The sequence below is a fragment of the Danio rerio genome, chromosome 1 (assembly GCF_049306965.1).
Source record: "Danio rerio strain Tuebingen ecotype United States chromosome 1, GRCz12tu, whole genome shotgun sequence".
Classification (NCBI taxonomy): Eukaryota; Metazoa; Chordata; class Actinopteri; order Cypriniformes; family Danionidae; genus Danio; species Danio rerio.
This window is the reverse complement of record NC_133176.1, coordinates 4,610,001-4,628,244: the sequence shown is the minus strand read 5'-3', so window position 1 is coordinate 4,628,244 and position 18,244 is coordinate 4,610,001.

Here is an 18,244-nt window from a genome sequence, read left to right as displayed (position 1 = left end):
ACTGTGAGGGCCTGATGTAAAAATACCATTCTAATTTTATAACCTACTAAGAGGTTTTGTATGTATTAAGACACAACATTTTGTGAATGGCATTTTTTCCTTCGCTAAAAGGAAATTTTATTATATCAATGGCAACATTTATTTGATAAAAACTACAAAAAAAAAAAAAAAAAAAAAAAAAACTGATGTTGTAGTATAATATTGTTTTTTGTTTTTTTTCTTATGCTAATATGTGTTAATTGGTTGGTTGGTTGGTTGGTTGGTTGGTTGGTTGGATGGATGGATTGCTGGTTGGATACTTTGGTGCTTTGCTGGTTTGATGGATGGATGGATGGATGGATGGATGGATGGATGGATGGATGGATGGATGGATGGATGGATGGAGGGATGGATGAATGGATGGATGGATGAGTAGGTTGGCTGGTAAGTTGATTGGTTGGTTGGTTTGTATAGGTTGTTTAATTGGTAGTTTTGTTGTTTTATTAGTGGGTTGGTTGATTGTTTACTTGGGGTTGATTGGTTGGTTGTTTAGATAGATTGATGTATGTATGGATGTATGTATGGATGGATGGATGGATGGATGGATGGATGGATGGATGGATGGATGGATGGATGGTTAGAGTGCTGGATGGATTGTTGGATGGATGGTTTGTTGGTTGGGTGCTTTTGAGATTTGATCGATGGATGGATGGATTGATGGAATGATGGATGGTTGGTTGACTGGATGGATGGATTGTTGGATGGATGGTTTGTTGGTTGAGTGCTTTGTTTGGTGATTTGTTGCTTAAATAGATGGTTGGTTGGTTAGATAGACAGATGCATGCATGCATGCATAGATGGATGATGTATGGATGGATGGTTGGGTACTTTGGTGCTTTGCTGGTTTGATGGATGGATGGATGGATGGATGGATGGATGGATGGATGGATGGATGGATGGATGAGTAGGTTGGCTGGTAAGTTGATTGGTTGGTTGGTTTGTACGTTGTTTGATTGGTAGTTTGGTTGTTTTATTAGTGGGTTGGTTGATTGTTTAATTGGGGTTGATTGGTTGGTTGTTTAGATAGATTGATGGATGTATGAATGGATGGATGGATGGTTGATTGGTTAGTGTGCTGGATGGATTGTTGGATGGATGGTTTGTTGGTTGGGTGCTTTTGAGATTTGATGGATGGATGGATGGATGGATGGATGGATGGATGGATGGATGGATGGATGGATGGATGGATGGATGGATGGAATGATGGATGGTTGGTTGACTGGATGGATGGATTGTTGGATGGATGGTTTGTTGGTTGAGTGCTTTGTTTGGTGATTTGTTGCTTAAATAGATGGTTGGTTGGTTAGATAGACAGATGCATGCATGCATGCATAGATGAATGATGGATGGATGGATGGTTGGGTACTTTGGTGCTTTGCTGGTTTGATGGATGGATGGATGGATGGATGAATGGATGGATGGATGAGTAGGTTGGCTGGTAAGTTGATTGGTTGGTTGGTTTGTACGTTGTTTGATTGGTAGTTTGGTTGTTTTATTAGTGGGTTGGTTGATTGTTTAATTGGGGTTGATTGGTTGGTTGTTTAGATAGATTGATGTATGGATGGATGGATGGATGGATGGATGGATGGATGGTTGATTGGTTAGAGTGCTGGATGGATTGTTGGATGGATGGTTTGTTGGTTAAGTGCTTTTGAGAATTGATGGATGGATGGATTGATGGATGGATGGATGGATGGATGGAATGATGGATGGTTGGTTGACTGGATGGATTGTTGGATGGATGGTTTGTTGGTTGGGTGCTTTGTTGGGTGATTTGTTGCTTAGATAGATGGTTGGTTGGTTAGATAGACAGATGCATGCATGCATGCATAGATGGATGATGGCTGGATGGATGGTTGGTTGATTGATTAGAGTGCTGGATGAATTGTTGGAAGGATGGTTAGTTGGTTGGGTGCTTTGTCTGGTAATTTGTTGGATGGATAGATGAATGAATGGATGGATGGTTGGTTGGTGGGTTGGTTTGTTTTTTGTTTGGTTGGTGGCTTGCTGGTAAGTTGATTGTTTGTTTGGTTGGTTGGTTGATTAATAGGTTGTATGATTGGTTAGTTGGGTGTTGGTTGGTTGGTGGATGAATCGTTGGTTGGACGCTTTGTTCCATCCATCCATCCATCCACCCATCCATGCTTTGTTGGCTAATTAGTTGCATTGTTGGTTTGGGTTTTATTTGGTGTTTGGTTGGTTGGTTGGTTGGTTGGTTGGTTGGTTGGGTGAATGGAAGGACAGATGATGGATAAATGGTTGGTTGGTTAGAGTGTTATATGGATGGTTTGTTGGTTGGGTGCTTTCTTTGGTGATTTATTGGTTGGATGGATGGGTGGATGGATGGATAGATGAATGAATAATTGGTTGGTTGGTGGCTTGGTTTGTTTTTTGTTTGGTTTGTGGCTGGCTGGTAGGTAAGTGGATTGTTTTTTTGCTTGGTTGGTTGATTAATAGGTTGGATGATTGATTAGTTGGGGTTTGGTTGGTTGGATGTATCGTTAGTTTGATGCTTTGTTCCATCCATCCATCCATCATCCATCCATCCATCCATCCATCCATCCATCCATCCATCCATCCATCCATCCATCCATCCATCCTCCATCCATCCATCCATCCATCCATCCAACCAACCAACCATCCATGCTTTGTTGGTTTGGGCTTTATTTTGTGTTTGTTTTGTTGGTTGTGTGAATGGGTGGAGGGAGGGATGGATGGATGGACAGATGGTGGATGGATGGTTGGTTGGTAAGAGTGTTAGATAAATGGTTTGTTGGTTGGGTGCTTTTTTGGTGTTTTTTTGAGTGGATGGATGGATGGGTGCATGGGTGTAAGGAAGTATAGTTGGTTAGATGGATGCATAGATGGATTTATAGATAGACGGATGAATGTCTGGTTGGTTGGTTGGGTTGTTGATTTCTGTGCTTTGAATAATCTCACATTCATCACTTTGCTTCACAGTCATGTAACTTTTCATAGAGTGTTTTGAAATTGCAATGGAGCAAATAAAAAAGTAAACATATCCTCTTTTATAAAATCTAGTGATCCCTGTTGCACCCTTTATACAGCCAACCATTAAAGATCAAACAAATGTTATTAAATCACCATGAAGTAAAAGCAAGATCAACACACTATACATTAGCCCACAACACAACCTCAGATCAAGTGGCCAGCGGGTCATCCTCCACCTGCAGATCTTCAGGGCAGAAATGGCCAGCATCCCATTGCTTTCTCTGCAATGCCTAATTCTCATGTATTATCTCAAAGCACCATCACTTTTAGAGACATTTGAGGCTGATCCATGGGGAGACGGGGGTCATGTCAGATAGTCAGCACTCACACAGTGTTTTGCAGAGCTTGAACTGCTTCTGCTTCTCCTCTTGTGCACTGAAAGACTGTGTAAGTAAGAGTAGTAGACGGTGTGGTGTGTGTAAGGAGGGCCGGTGTCTGCTTCCCCCTCAGGGACCGAGTGCACTTCTGCTATCAGTAAGCTCGAGCTGTTTTTATCTCTCTCAACCTGCTCTCTCTGCTTCACATTCCTCACCGCATCAAAGGCATGTTGTCCTGATACTCTATTATACTTTATCTGCTCTCCGAGTCAAGCGTACAGACAGAAAATATGATTCCTTGAAGAATATACAATGACATATCTTACAGTACGGTGGACATATAAGAGGGACTCTCACAGAGAATGTTGAGAGTCAAGTTTTACACCAAAATCTCTTGGGGGAAAAAATATATTGCCAGACATCCCAAGTCTCCGGAAGTTCCAGGAGTCTTTCGCAAAGTCATAGATGCCCACAAATGAATGATAATCTCATCGCATCATCATCGCATCATCATCAAAAATCGTGCGTCTCCCGCCCGATCCTTAAATACGTGCACACCCCTCTCCATCGCATCCCTCCCAGCTCTTCAGGTACGCCGGGCGCAACTCACCCCAACCACTCTTCAGGTACGTCGCACACAACTCACTCTCATCGCTCTTTAGGTACATTGTACAAACACGCCCCCACCTATCTTCAGATACGTCGCGTGCACACGCCCCCCACTGCTCTTCAGATACGTCACGTGCACACGCCCCCGCCGCTCTTTAGATATGTTGAGCGCACACGCCCTCATCGCTCTTCACCGTTCTTCCAAAACAGAGAGAAGATAGTAGAGCGAAATCGGTTGGATTATTGGTGATTACAGATTAGAGCCACGATCAATCATATCACGTGCTCCTCTCAAAATTAGTTTGTAAAACTTCACAAATGTGTTTTATGAATAAATAAATAAATAGATAAATAAATAAATATATAAATAGATACATAATTAAATAATAAATAAATAAAGAATAAATAGATACATAATTAAATAATAAATAAATAAATAAATAAATAAATAAATAAATAAATAAATAAATAAATAAATAAATAAATAAATAAATAAAATAAACATGGTTAATTATCCCAAAGTCAGATCCTAAAAAGGCTATAATTAATTCTCTGTGTCAAGAAACGTGTCCTTTAGATTCGCTCGTTAGCTGCCCTAATTCAATATCTGTGCATAATAAATAAAGGAACAGGACGTGCTGTACCATAATGATCAATACCTCTCTCAAAAGTGCATCTGAACCTACGATCAATTTTTTGCACAGTACAATAGACAGTCAGACAGAGACAGATCAATCATCACCCATAACTCTCATCTTCTCGTATCGCATGCAGCCATTGTCAAAAAGCAACTAAAATCACAGTGTGTCCCAAAGAGCGTTAAAAGTGTGTTTTGATGCAGTGGGAGCAGTGAAGGGTGGCAGTCATTGTGTGTTTTCCTCCATCGGCTGGGCATTGATGCATGGCAGTGGCTGTTAGACAAATGTGAGACGCTGTGCATCATTAGTGCTGATTCATTTATGAAGACTAGATTGATTTCACTGCGCAGTAACTGTGTTTCTGAAAAAGAAACATGTCCTCCATTTGGGTTATGAATGAATAATGTAATCTGCAGTACGAATGGAGGAGGAGGAGCTCTGCACTGTAATTCACTGTACTAGGAGCTCAAAGGTTCCTCTTTTTCGTTGCATTATTAAACTTTTATGTTATAGATTTTATATGTACTATATATTATATATTATGTACATATGTGAGGGGGTGTAGGGGAGTGTGTAAAATATGATTTAAATTAATGGATTAATATCAAATTAAATAAAAATCTAATTATTAAACTAAATAAATACATAATCTCCCCTAATTAATATATGCATTAATTAAATATTCAATTTTATTATTATTATTATTATTATTATTATTATTACTACTACTACTCCTACTACTACTACTAATAATAATAATAATAATAATAATAATAATAATAATAATAATAATAATAATATATTAATAACATAATACAACAGTAACAATAATAATAATAATAATAATAATAATAATAATAATAATAATAATAATAATTATTATTATTATTATTATTATTATTATTATTATTATTATTTATTGTATTATTATTATTATTATTATTATTATTATTTTATGTTTTATTCAATTTCCAATTAAATTAGTTTAGAAGAATAAATTGTGGTAATTGTGGTATTGGTAAAATCGCCGACATATAGCACTTAGGTGCTAACAGTGACCCGAGTTCGAATCCTGGTTCAAAGTCCTCTGCGGATTCTTCCTCCCTCTCTCTGCTCCCCATGTGTTGCTGTCACATCTCTACTGTCCAATATAATAAAAGTGAAAAACCTTTAACATACAGTATATAAATACATAACTCTATAATATATATATATATATATATATATATATATATATATATATATATATATATATATATATATATATATATATATATATATATATATATATATATGAGAAGATGAAGAAATTGTGAATTACTCTGGATGTTTGTTATATTCATCTACTTTATGTGCAGTACTGTGAGTGTTTAACATGCCTTCAGACTCAGATGTTCATCAGCAGCGCTCAAACACACACACACACACACACACACACACACACACACACACACACACACACACACACACACACACACACACACAGCCTTTCAGTGTGATGAAGTGTCTGAGACTCTGTCCACATCGATCCAGCCTTAATTATCTGCTTTCTCTCTCCTTTAAGCAGAGTTCTGAAGAACATACAGTTATTCTATTGTATGCTGAGGTTAAGAGTCAAATAAACTGATTAACCCACAAGAGTAAGCTGATAGTCAAAGGATCAATTCACAGTTCTATTACTTTCTGTTCTACTAAATATCACTAATATTTTGCTGATACACATATTTAAAAAAAAGAAAAAGAAAGAAACTAAATTATCCAAATAAATAAAAACAGAATATTTTCGATAATAATAATAATAATAATAATAATAATAATAATAATAATAAATATAAATGCATTTTATAATTTTATTATTGTTGCATTTTTTGTTTCTGTTTAGTTATTATTTATTAAATAGAATAAGGTATAGTATATAATAAAATAATTTCAAAAATTAAAATGTGTACACATTTACCATAAGACAGCAAAACATTTAATTAAATATGAATCCATATTAATATTAGTTAAAATTTTATAATGAATGTTCTAATAATATTGAATATAAAAGCAAAATAATAATAATTGCATTACTATAGTTGTGTATATTATTATTGTTTATGTATTTATTTATTCATTCATTAATGTTGAAAAGTATTGTGTTTTAAGTATTAAGGTAAAAATTATTAAATTAACAATTATTAACATTTATCAATTGCATTAATTGTATCTATTTCTTCATTTTAAAAGTACAAAACTGCACCATTACTATAGGTTAGAAACCACAGCTTAGGAAGCGCAGATGTCCTTGTGTGTGCTCCATACTGTATTTCCATTCTTGTGATCCCAGGATCTGAATGTAATGTTTTTGAGGTTGTAATTCTGAAGTAGCATTTGTCATGCCAACTGTTTCTCGAAACAACCGCAGATAGAAATAGCATTGTGCCGCATCAGGAGCCCCGTTCACTGCCAGCTTTGGGCTGCTGTGCAAATCCATGCCAGTCTGAATAAGTTTGCTTGCTTCGAAGCAGATTTTTGGAGAGATTTGGAGCTGATCCGTGCTCGTGTCGTTTTGCCATCTGGGTTGGCTTTTTGTACTGGAGAGAAAAGAGAGAGAGAGAGAGAGAGAGAGAGAGAGAGAGAGAGAGAGAGAGAGATAATGGAGGTAGATGAAATGATGCTTTCATTTCTGTTGCATTAATACAGAGTTTCCAATTGTTTATTCAATGTGGGTTACATTCTGCTTATTAAAATGTCATTGATATATAGAGTCATATTTTGTTAGTGTTAAAGATTATCTGAAATAAATAATAATAATATTAATAATAATAATATTAATAGTAATAATAATAATAATAATAATAATAATAATAATAATAATAATAATAAAATAATAAATAATAATAATAATAATAATAATAATAATAATAATAATAATAACAACAATAATAATAGTAATAATAAATTCGATGTCTGTCTCAGTCTGTTTGTTTTAACGATATATATTAGCTGGTGTGCTCCAAAACAGCGTCAACATTTGCTATTAGAATTTATAAAACTGACATAAAGATACAAAGCATGCAGTTTGTCGCTTCCACCTATATCGAACTACTCGACATAGGCTTATTCTGAAAACGTACCCCTATATACAATTCTGGAGATTGTGAATTATATAGCTAGCGCTCCATTCCGTCTTTAAAACAAACTCTACGGGATGGTATGATGTCGTTTCTTTTCGGGCTTACCAGCTGACCGATTACCTCCGTATGGATGGCTTTCACACTATTACCAGTTTCTCCAGTGGCTTGCCACATATGTTGGTGTACTTGAGATGCAAAGAGAAGCTGACCGTGATGACGGGGTTTGAGTCTGGTGTAGAACGGTTCCAGAAAGCAGGTGAGACAAAAACAGAAACCAAAAAATTTAAATAAACAAGTAAACATTGTGGTGAGAATGGGGTAAATTCTGAAAACGTGGCAAAAATCAAGGTGAGGGCTTTCCTTTTTTTTTGGATTGCTCTTGAAAACACTAATGGTTGGGTTTGGGGAGGGAGAAGGGTGGGTCAGTCGATCGGTCAGTCAGTCAGTTGACAGCGGCCTCTGGTGGATTTACATGAGAAATTTTAGATCCCAAAAAGGCTAAACAGCGGTCTCTAGTGGATTCGGTGGAAACTGCAACTCCTGGGACGTATTTGGTGCACTTCAGAAATGTATACAGGGGGTTCATTTTCAGAATGAAACTGGATCGCGAACAACGATTTTCTTTTTAGGTATGCTAGTCACGCTTAATATCCAACACAGGCTGATTCTGAAAACGTCGCCCTATATATACATTTCTAGAGTTTGCGAATGATGTATCCAGGGCTACACCTGACTGCATTTCGTCTTTACGAAAGATACGAGGCAGTATGACCGCGTTCCTTTTCACACTTACCAACTGACATCTTACCTGCGTATGGACGGCTTTCCCACTGTTTGGTAAGACAAAAACAAAAGCCGAAACATTTAAATTAACAGGGTGAGAATGTGGCAAAATCTGAAAACGTGGTAAAAATCAAGGCAAGGGCTTTTCATTTTGTTTATTGCTCTTGAAAACACTATCGGTTGGGTTTAGGAAGGGAGAAGGGTGGGTGAGTCACTCAGTCAACAGTGGCCTCTGCTGGGTTTTACGTGAGAACAGCAGGCATGAATGGCACTTGTGAGAGAAATTTGAGATCTCAAAAAGTCTACACAGCGGACTGGTTCATTTACGAAAACAAAACCTGCAAAAAAAAAAAAAAAACACAACTTCCGAGACGTATTTGGAGATCTCCAGAAATGTATATAGGGGTGCATTTTCAGAATGAGCCTGGGTTGGGAACAACAATTTTCTTTTTCTTTTTGTTAGCCACCCTCAATACCTGACAGATGTTATTCGATAATTGAATTGAAAACAAACATAATGTGCATTTTCAGATTTTTATTTTAGGTTACAAGAACAAACCTTTTTTTTTTTTCTCATAATGACATGCACAGATAAATAGTTCACCACAAAATTAGCAATGTGAGCTTACTAAATCACATGTTTAGTTTTATAAGCTTGCATTTAAAACACTGGACATGTAGAGGACCCTCAGATGTGTCATCGTATTGTTGCACGTGGGGATTTTTGAAGCATGTCATGTGTCCATCATGTTCTCAGGCTTTCAGCCCAATCACCATTACTCAGACAGAGCGCCGGCTGTCAGGAGCTGTTCTTCTCAAACACGCTACATGACAAAGCATGTCAGCGCGACTCCAGCGCAGCCACATCAGCAGGTCACGTCACACACGCTTTACAGCACTGCATTGTGTGTGGCAAAATGAGAAATTCAGCCTGGAAGGATTAGTTCAGTCAGAATTTGAATTTGTGTCATCGGTGACTCACCAAACCCTTCTGCTGTTATTTTTGGTGGAAAAAACAATCCGAAATGTTCTTTGGAGAGTCGTTACACACATTTATTTTATTTTTTTCAGATCAAAGTGATCGCAACTGTCAAAATTGCACTCAGAAGTTCACTCAAAAGAAAAAAAAAAGCACGATGAAGATGTAAACATACTGTTGCAAGTCAGTATTAAAATTTCAGTTCCATTTCATTTATTTTCTGGGGCTTCAAAGGAAAATACAAAAGTAAGTTGAAAATAACTACTGCATAAGACAGGGCTTTCTGTTAGCTTGTTTGTTTTTGATCCATGATTGTTTTATTTTATTATATATATATATATATATATATATATATATATATATATATATATATATATATATATAATATTTTAATAATCATTATTATACTGAGCCTGGCAGAGTATTTCTTTTTCCCTTATTTGTTTCACTTCTTTTAATTACCACCTTTTCTGAGACTTAAAACGTATCTTTTTTTGTATCAATCAATCAACCGGCCACTTTATAAGGTACACTTTACTAGTACCGGATTGCACCCCTTTTTGACTTCAGAACTGCCTTAATCCTTTGTGGCATAGATTCAACAAAGTACTGGACATATTCAATATTTGGAAATAAATCAATTTAAAATAAATATATGAGTTTAGTTAAAACTAAAATGTGTGTAAAAAGTATATAAAGTAAACGTAAAAGGAATTGCTGCACAAGACAGTACTATACAATTGCTATTTATTCACTATGCAACAAATCTGGAGCGATGTTGTAATTAAAGGATTTTTTTTTTTTTTTGCTTTATTAAAAAATGTTTTTATTAACAATCAATAATTTATGGAGCTTGATATATATATATATATATATATATATATATATATATATATATATATATATATATATATATATATATATATATATATATATATATATATATATATGCGGTACAGGTGAATTATATATATATATATATATATATATATACAAGACATGTGGTACAGGTGAATTGGGTAGGCTAAATTGTCCGTAGTGTACAAGTGCAAGTTAGTGTGTATGGATGTTTCCCAGAGATGGGTTGTGGCTAGAAGGGCATCCTTTGCTGGTTCATTCCGCTGTGGTGATACCGGATTAATAAAGGGACTAAGCTGAAAAGAAAAGTAATGATTTTATATATATATATATATATATATATATATATATATATATATATATATATATATATATATATATATATATAAAAGGGGTTGCAATGGTTGACTTTAATGCTCTGCAGTGATGCTTTTTAATTGACTTTGACTAGCCACGCTATGCAGATCATGCTGTTTTTGACCTGAACATGGCAGCCTTAAGGGGGTCGCACACCAGAAGCGCCGCTCGGCGCTGAGTCACGTGCATTTCAGAATTCTAAACATAAGTTTCTATCAGGGTACACACACCGGCGCCGCAAGTTGGCAGCTGTCCACAGCTGTCAATCAATTGGGTGGGCGGGGGGGCCTGCACTCCTACGTCAAGTTGCGGTCGGTCTGAAAACCACTACGATTGGTCCATCGTTTTTGTGTTGTTAAACTGAAAAAAAAAGGACTGGGTGTGTTTATATCACTCCAATATGATGATCTATACAGTATATCTACACATATGTCTGTCCAAACAGTATGAAAAGTAGATTTTTCACCATAGGTGCCCTTTAAATAACATGCGGATGTGCGTGTCTGTTGTGTGATACTTCCAACTATTATGTGGACGCCGTGTCGTAGCGCTGAGCGGCGCATCCGGTGTGTGACCCGCTTCACACACAAATGTAGGTTTGCTAAAATTGACATGAAACTGCCCTTGCGTTATTGAAATGAATTTAAATGTTTTTTTTTTTTTGTTTTTTTTTTTTGTCAGTGAACTTCAAATTAAATTTAGATCATTAAACCGGTATCAGCCAGTTAGATTGTGCCATGCAAATACCCTCCAAAAATCTGAAGACGTTCAGCCCCTAATATATATAATATTGATCATTCAACTTATATTATATAGGTTGATTAATTACATAAGTTGATTGATTTCATACATTTTTTTAATGTAAATGGATAAAAAATGTGTCACAGAAAAACATTTGCTGCAGTATCAAATCCTTTAACCTGTAACTTTGTCATTAAATGAGTCTATGTTTTGCCTAGTCATTTGGTTATTCACAACTGATCTTTTTTGCAAATATATGTCATCAATTTTACTCCAAACATCTGTTTTTTTTTCTCCACCATCAGCAACAGAACATGAAGCACGGATGAAATCACTTTAAATTCAAGTGGTTTTCACGAGCTGTTTCACAAGAACAGTTTATTGAGCAGTGTCCGCTCTTGTTCCGCTCTTAAAGTCAATCATGGACATGTGTCAACGTGAAGATCCTTACACCTTCCCAAGAGCTCTGCACAAAAATGAAAAAATTGTGTCGCCAGCGTTGGAGAGGTTAATCTCTATGGACGGTGCGAGGTTTCTGAAGATGGTCGAAGGCTTTAGCGTGTGCCATTTGTCATACTTTCTTTGGACAAGCCAAGTGGACTCCTTGATCCGGTTAAATTAACTGTCAACACAAATGCAGTGGTGGGAAGAAGATAAATAAAAAGCGGAAGGAAAAAAATCGACAGTTCTATATTTATATATTTATTTGCTTCAAGTCATGCTGAATGTGCCGGGATAAATCTACTCTGAGAGTCTGTTTGCAGTGTAGATTAGTAACCTCTCAAAACCAATAAAGACTGTCCTGAGCTTCACCTTTCATTGACTACTTCCTCTTTTTTTTTTTTTTGCCAGGTTCTTTCTGGTGAGTGAGCTAGAAACTTACGGTGAGCTCAAACAGTATACTGATTTGTAATATAGCTGGTTGGAAATGAATAATGCTAGCATTTATGGTAAGGTTATAAATATGGCAGATCAGCAGCATAGTTTAGACAAAATGAGTATTGAAAAACAATTCATTTTCTTTCAGCTTAGTCTATATTTTCAGAGATCGCCACATTGGAATGTGATGCCCTTCCAGCTACAACCCAGTACTGGAATTTGGAAAACGGAAATAAGGGCTGTATTAATAGCCTAAAATGTGGGAGGGCATTGCTATTATGGGAGTGCATTGCAATATGGAGCATTTAAGTGTTGACGTTAAATCAAAAGTAATTCACAAATACTTGATTGTGAAATGATTTAATGACTATAATTATCTATGGTTACAACTGAATTAGTTACAAATAACTGTATAAATTCTAAAATATAAAAAAAATATATATATATATATATAATTTATTCATAATTTATTTATTTATTTATTATGATTGTACGGGTGACGCAGTGGCGCAGTAGGTAGTGCTGTCGCCTCACACCAAGAAGGTCGCTGGGTTGATGGTTCGATCCTCGGCTCAGTTGGCGTTTCTGTGTGGAGTTTGCATGTTTTCCCTATATTCGCGTGGGTTTCCCCCACAGTCCAAAGACCTGTGGTACAGGTGAATTGGGTAGGCTAAATTGTCTGTAGTGTACGAGTGTGTGTGTGAATGTGTGTGGATGTTTCCCAGAGATGGGTTGTGGCTGGAAGGGGATGCGCAGCGTAAAAATGTGCTGGATAAGTTGGTGGTTCATTCCCCTGTGGTGAGCCCTTTAATAAAGGGACTAAGTCGACAAGAAAATGAATGAATGAATAAATTGTGATTATGGAGTCCACCAATAGCATATCTGCCTCCAAATCCAGTGGCGTGGCTGAAGGTTGAGAGCATGCATGTTTATTTAGTCATTCATCCATTCATTTATTCCTTCATTCATTTTCCTTCAGCTTTTCAGATGATTTTCTTTTAATCATCAGGGGTCGCCACAGTGGAATGAACCGCTAATTTATCCAGCGTATGCCCATCCAGATGCAACCCAGTTCTGGGATACGGCCATACACTTTTACATGCACACATACAAAAATGCAAACTCCGTAAAGAAATGCCAACTGACTCAGCCGAGGCTCGAACCAGGGACCTTCTTGCTGTGAGGCGAGAGCCCTACCCATTGCACCACCACGTCCCTGTTAGTATTATTATTATTGTTTTTATTATTATTATTGTTAATATTATTATTATTATTGTTATTATTATTATTATTATTATTATTATTATTATTATTATTATTATTATTATTATTATTATTGTTTTGTTGTTGTTGTTGTTAATATTATTTTTATTATTATTATTATTATTATTATTATTATTATTATTATTATTATTATTATTATTATTATTGTTGTTGTTGTTGTTGTTGTTGTTTGTATTATTTGTATCATTATTACTATTAATAATGTCAAGTTCACTTCAAAATGTTTTAAACCTAAAATGTGCAATTGAATTTCAATTTGATTGGTGTCATACCTGCTTCCCTTTACCTACCTTTACATTACATGCATGGTGATTTAAAGTGCTTCTTTATTCCTCAGATGTAAGTCACTTTGGATAAAAGTGTCTGCTAAGTGAATACATGTAAGAAGCCAATACAGGGAAAAGTTTTTTTCAGAGGCATACTTTTGTATTGAATTTTCACAACCTACTGTACAACTATCCGCTCAGTTATTATTGACAAACTCAAGCCCCACCCTACATTTGCTCTCATTCGGGAAGTCAATTTACGTTACCATCGGCAAGAAAAGACTATCGCAAATTCCCTTTCATGCCAACTTCAGCGTTCTCAGCCATTGCCGAATGCAGCTTTTTTCAAGGGGCGTTCATGATTTGAAGTTTTGTGTTGTTTTCTAATCTAGTTCTGTCCTAGATTTCAGCCCTTGAACCCCCTGCTGCTTTCACACTCTACTGGCAAAACCCTACAAAAATACTGTGGAAATATCCATCAAACTATACAAGTTTTCTAATGAGGACAACTCAAAACTTTGTAAACATGTGCAAGACAGATCTTTCTTTCTTTCTTTCTTTCTTTCTTTCTTTCTTTCTTTCTTTCTTTCTTTTTTTTCTTTCTTTCTTTGTGTCAAAACCTACCTTTTGTCTTTGGCTAATTTTGATTTGTTGTATGTACAGATTTATATGTATTCATTCATTCATCTATTTATTCATTCGATCATTCATTGAAAATGAAACCACACTGAACTGAACTAAACTGAACTTTGAAAACTGGACTGGCGCAGGATTAGTATTCAGATTGACATTTTAAGTCTGTCCAATTATAAAATAAAATAAAATAAAATGCAAATGTGTTTATTTATGTTGGTTTATTTCCAACTTCTTGGTATTCAAGGAGTCTTAGTATTTAATTTATTATTTCAAGTCTATAAAATGTCCAAGACTGGAAGAAAATCTACTCATATAAAAAAAAAATAATAATAATAATAATAATAATAAAATAAAAATAAATAAATAAATAAATAAGTAAAATAAAATAAAATAAATATGTGAAAATAAATAAATAAATAAATAAATAAATAAATAAATAAATAAATAAATAAATAAATAAATAAATAATTTAACCTTCAAAGTATCAGAGGTGGAAAGAGCAAAATCTATACTCTATACTATAATAGTAAAAGTACAAGTACTTGAGGAAATTTTTACTTAATTAAAAATAAAAGTAACAAACTTAAAAGTTACTCAAGTAAATAAAAATTATTTGATAAGAAATGCACTGAAGTAACTACTGTTATTTGTGTTTTTGTTTTTTAATTTTTTTAAAAACTATTTTAAAGTCAAAATTATTAGTCTCTCTAAGATATATATATATATATATATATATATATATATATATATATATATATATATATATATATATATATATATATATATATATATATATATATATTTTTTTTTTTTTTTTTTTTTTTAAACACATTTTATGTATTTATTTATTTATTTTTGATAGTTTACAGAGCAAACCATCTTTATACAATTACTTGTCTAATTAACCTAATCAACCTAGTTAAGCCTTTAAATGTGGCTTTAAGCTGTATAGAAGTTTCTTGAAGAATATCTAGTCAAATATTTTTTCTGTCATCATGGCAAAGACAAAATAAATCAGTTATTAGAAATGAGTTATTAAAACTATTACGTTTAGAAATGTATTTAAAAAAATCTTCTCTGTATTAGGCAGAAATTAGGGAACAATAAACAAGGGGCGAATAATTCAGGGGGGTTATTAATTCTGATCGCAACTGTAAATGTAAACGTACTTAATCAGATCTACTTCTTAACAGCAGATACTTAGATCACTTTATTCCTGCATTTTATAACTTTGCATTCTTATGAATAAAATAAATTACAATATTGTGTTTTTTTTATGTACACAGTGCTCAGCGTAAATAAGTACACCCCTTACAAATCTCACTTTTAATATAATATTATTAATAAGATGAGAGATTATACAATATATCATATTTGTGCATGTACATTAGATTAACCTGGAAATCTAGAGCTAATTAAACAAATTAACTTATAATAATGCTACAAATGTTAGTACACAGAGTACACAATCAGTTTTTCGCTTATTGAGTAAGAGTAAGAAGTACACGTCTATGTGTTACTACGCACCTCTGCGAAGTATGTGTGAAGAAAATAAGTGTAGATTCACTACAGTGTGTGTGTTCAGGATCAAACACTGTAAATGGATTAAAAATGATTAAATGTTATATGTGACTTCAAAGACAGAACAGAATGGTGACAGAGCTTATGAGATTTTATTATGGCGATTTGCATTTTTGCTTCATCATCACTTTAAATCGCACCAGTAATCTGCAGAAACCGCCGCGGCTTCGCAGTATTAAACTGCATTTTAGGTGAGGAATAATTTCTTTAGTGGGCTATATTGTGTCATCCACTTTTCCCATAAATTCAACCTCATTCATGAAAGATGAGCAGAAAGAAGTTCAGCATAAACCGGTTATGAAGCAATTCTGGCTTAAAATATTGCACTGACTTGATTGCTTATGAAAAGGACAAATCAGGGGAAAAAAGTCACGATATACTGAAAATTAAACACAAAATGGATGGATAGATGGATGGATGGATGGATGGATGGATGGATGGATGGATGAATGAATGGATGGATGGATGGATGGATGGATGGATGGATGAATGGATGGATAGATAGATGGACATCTAATGGATGGATGAACAATAGATGGATGGATGAAAGGACATTGGATAGATGGATGAATGATGAATGGATAGATGGAAAGACAGACATACACATAAATACATTTAGATAGATGGATAAATGGATAGACTGTTGGATGGATGGGTGGATGGCTAGGTATACATATAGAAATAGATAGAAGGAAGGAAGGTGGAAAGAAATGGATGGGTGGAGAGTTGGAAAATGAAGATATGGACAGATTGATGGACAAATAGATAGAAGGTTAAAAAGTATGGATGAATAGATGGAAAGAAAGAAAGAAAGAAAGAAAGAAGAAAGAAAGAAAGAAAGAAAGAAAGAAAGAAAGAAAGAAAGAAAGAAAGAAAGAAAGAAAGAAAGAAAGAAAGAAAAAAAGAAGGAAGGAATTGACGGATAGGTGGATAGTTGGAAATAATAAACGTATAGATGGATTGATAGACGGATGGATGGGTGGAGGTAAATGATGGATGGATATATGGTGAAGAGGAATAGATTGATGGGTGGATAGTTGAAAATATAATGTCAGTATGGAAGGATGGATAGTGGAAAAGGGATAGATGAATGGGTGGATGGATGGATGGACTGGTGGAAGGAAGTAAGATGGAAAAGTTTGTATGGGTGGATAGTAAGAAACATAAAGATATGGACAGATTGTTTGGATGGATAGAAAAAAGAAAGGAAGGAAATAATAAAGGATGGAAGGAAGGAAGAAAGGAAGAAAATTAATGGATGGGGATAGTTGGAATATGGATGGATGGATGGATGGATGGATGGATGGATGGATGGATGGATGGATGGATGGATGGATGGATGGATGGACATCGCATGGATGGATAGATAGACATTGGATGGATGGATGAACGTTGAATGGATAGATGGATAGATTGATAGATGGATGGATGGAAGGGTGGATGGACAGATGGAAAGACAGACATACACATATAAATACATATAGATGGATGGAAAAATGGATAGACAGATAAACAGTTGGATGGATGGCTGGATAGATAGATATACATGGAGAAATACATATAGACAGAAGGAAGGAGGGTGGAAAGAAATGGATGGGTGGAGAGTTGGAAAAATGAAGATATGGACGGATTGATGGACAAATAGATAGAAGGTTGACAAGTATATATGTGTGGAAGAATGGATGGAAAGGAAGAAAGAAAGAAAGAAAGAAAGAAAGAAAGAAAGAAAGAAAGAAAGAAAGAAAGAAAGAAAGAAAGAAAGAAAGAAAGAAAGAAAGAAAGAAAGAAAGAAAGAAAGAAAGAAAGAAAGAAAGAAAGAAATCGATGGGTGGGTGGATAGTTGGAAGAAATGAATGTATGGATGGATGGATAGACGAATGGGTGGTGGTAAAGGATGAATGGATAGATGGATGGGTGGATAGTTCGGAAAATAAGTCTGTATGGATGGATGGATAGTGGAAAATGATCTATGGATGGACTGATGGAGGGAAGGAAGGAAGATAGAAATGTTTGGATGGGTGGATAGTTAGAAACACGAAGATATGGACAGATTGATGCTTGGATGGAAGGAAGGAAGGATGGAAGGAAGAAAATTAATGGATGGGGATAGTTGGATAAATGAATGTATGGATGGATTCATGGACAG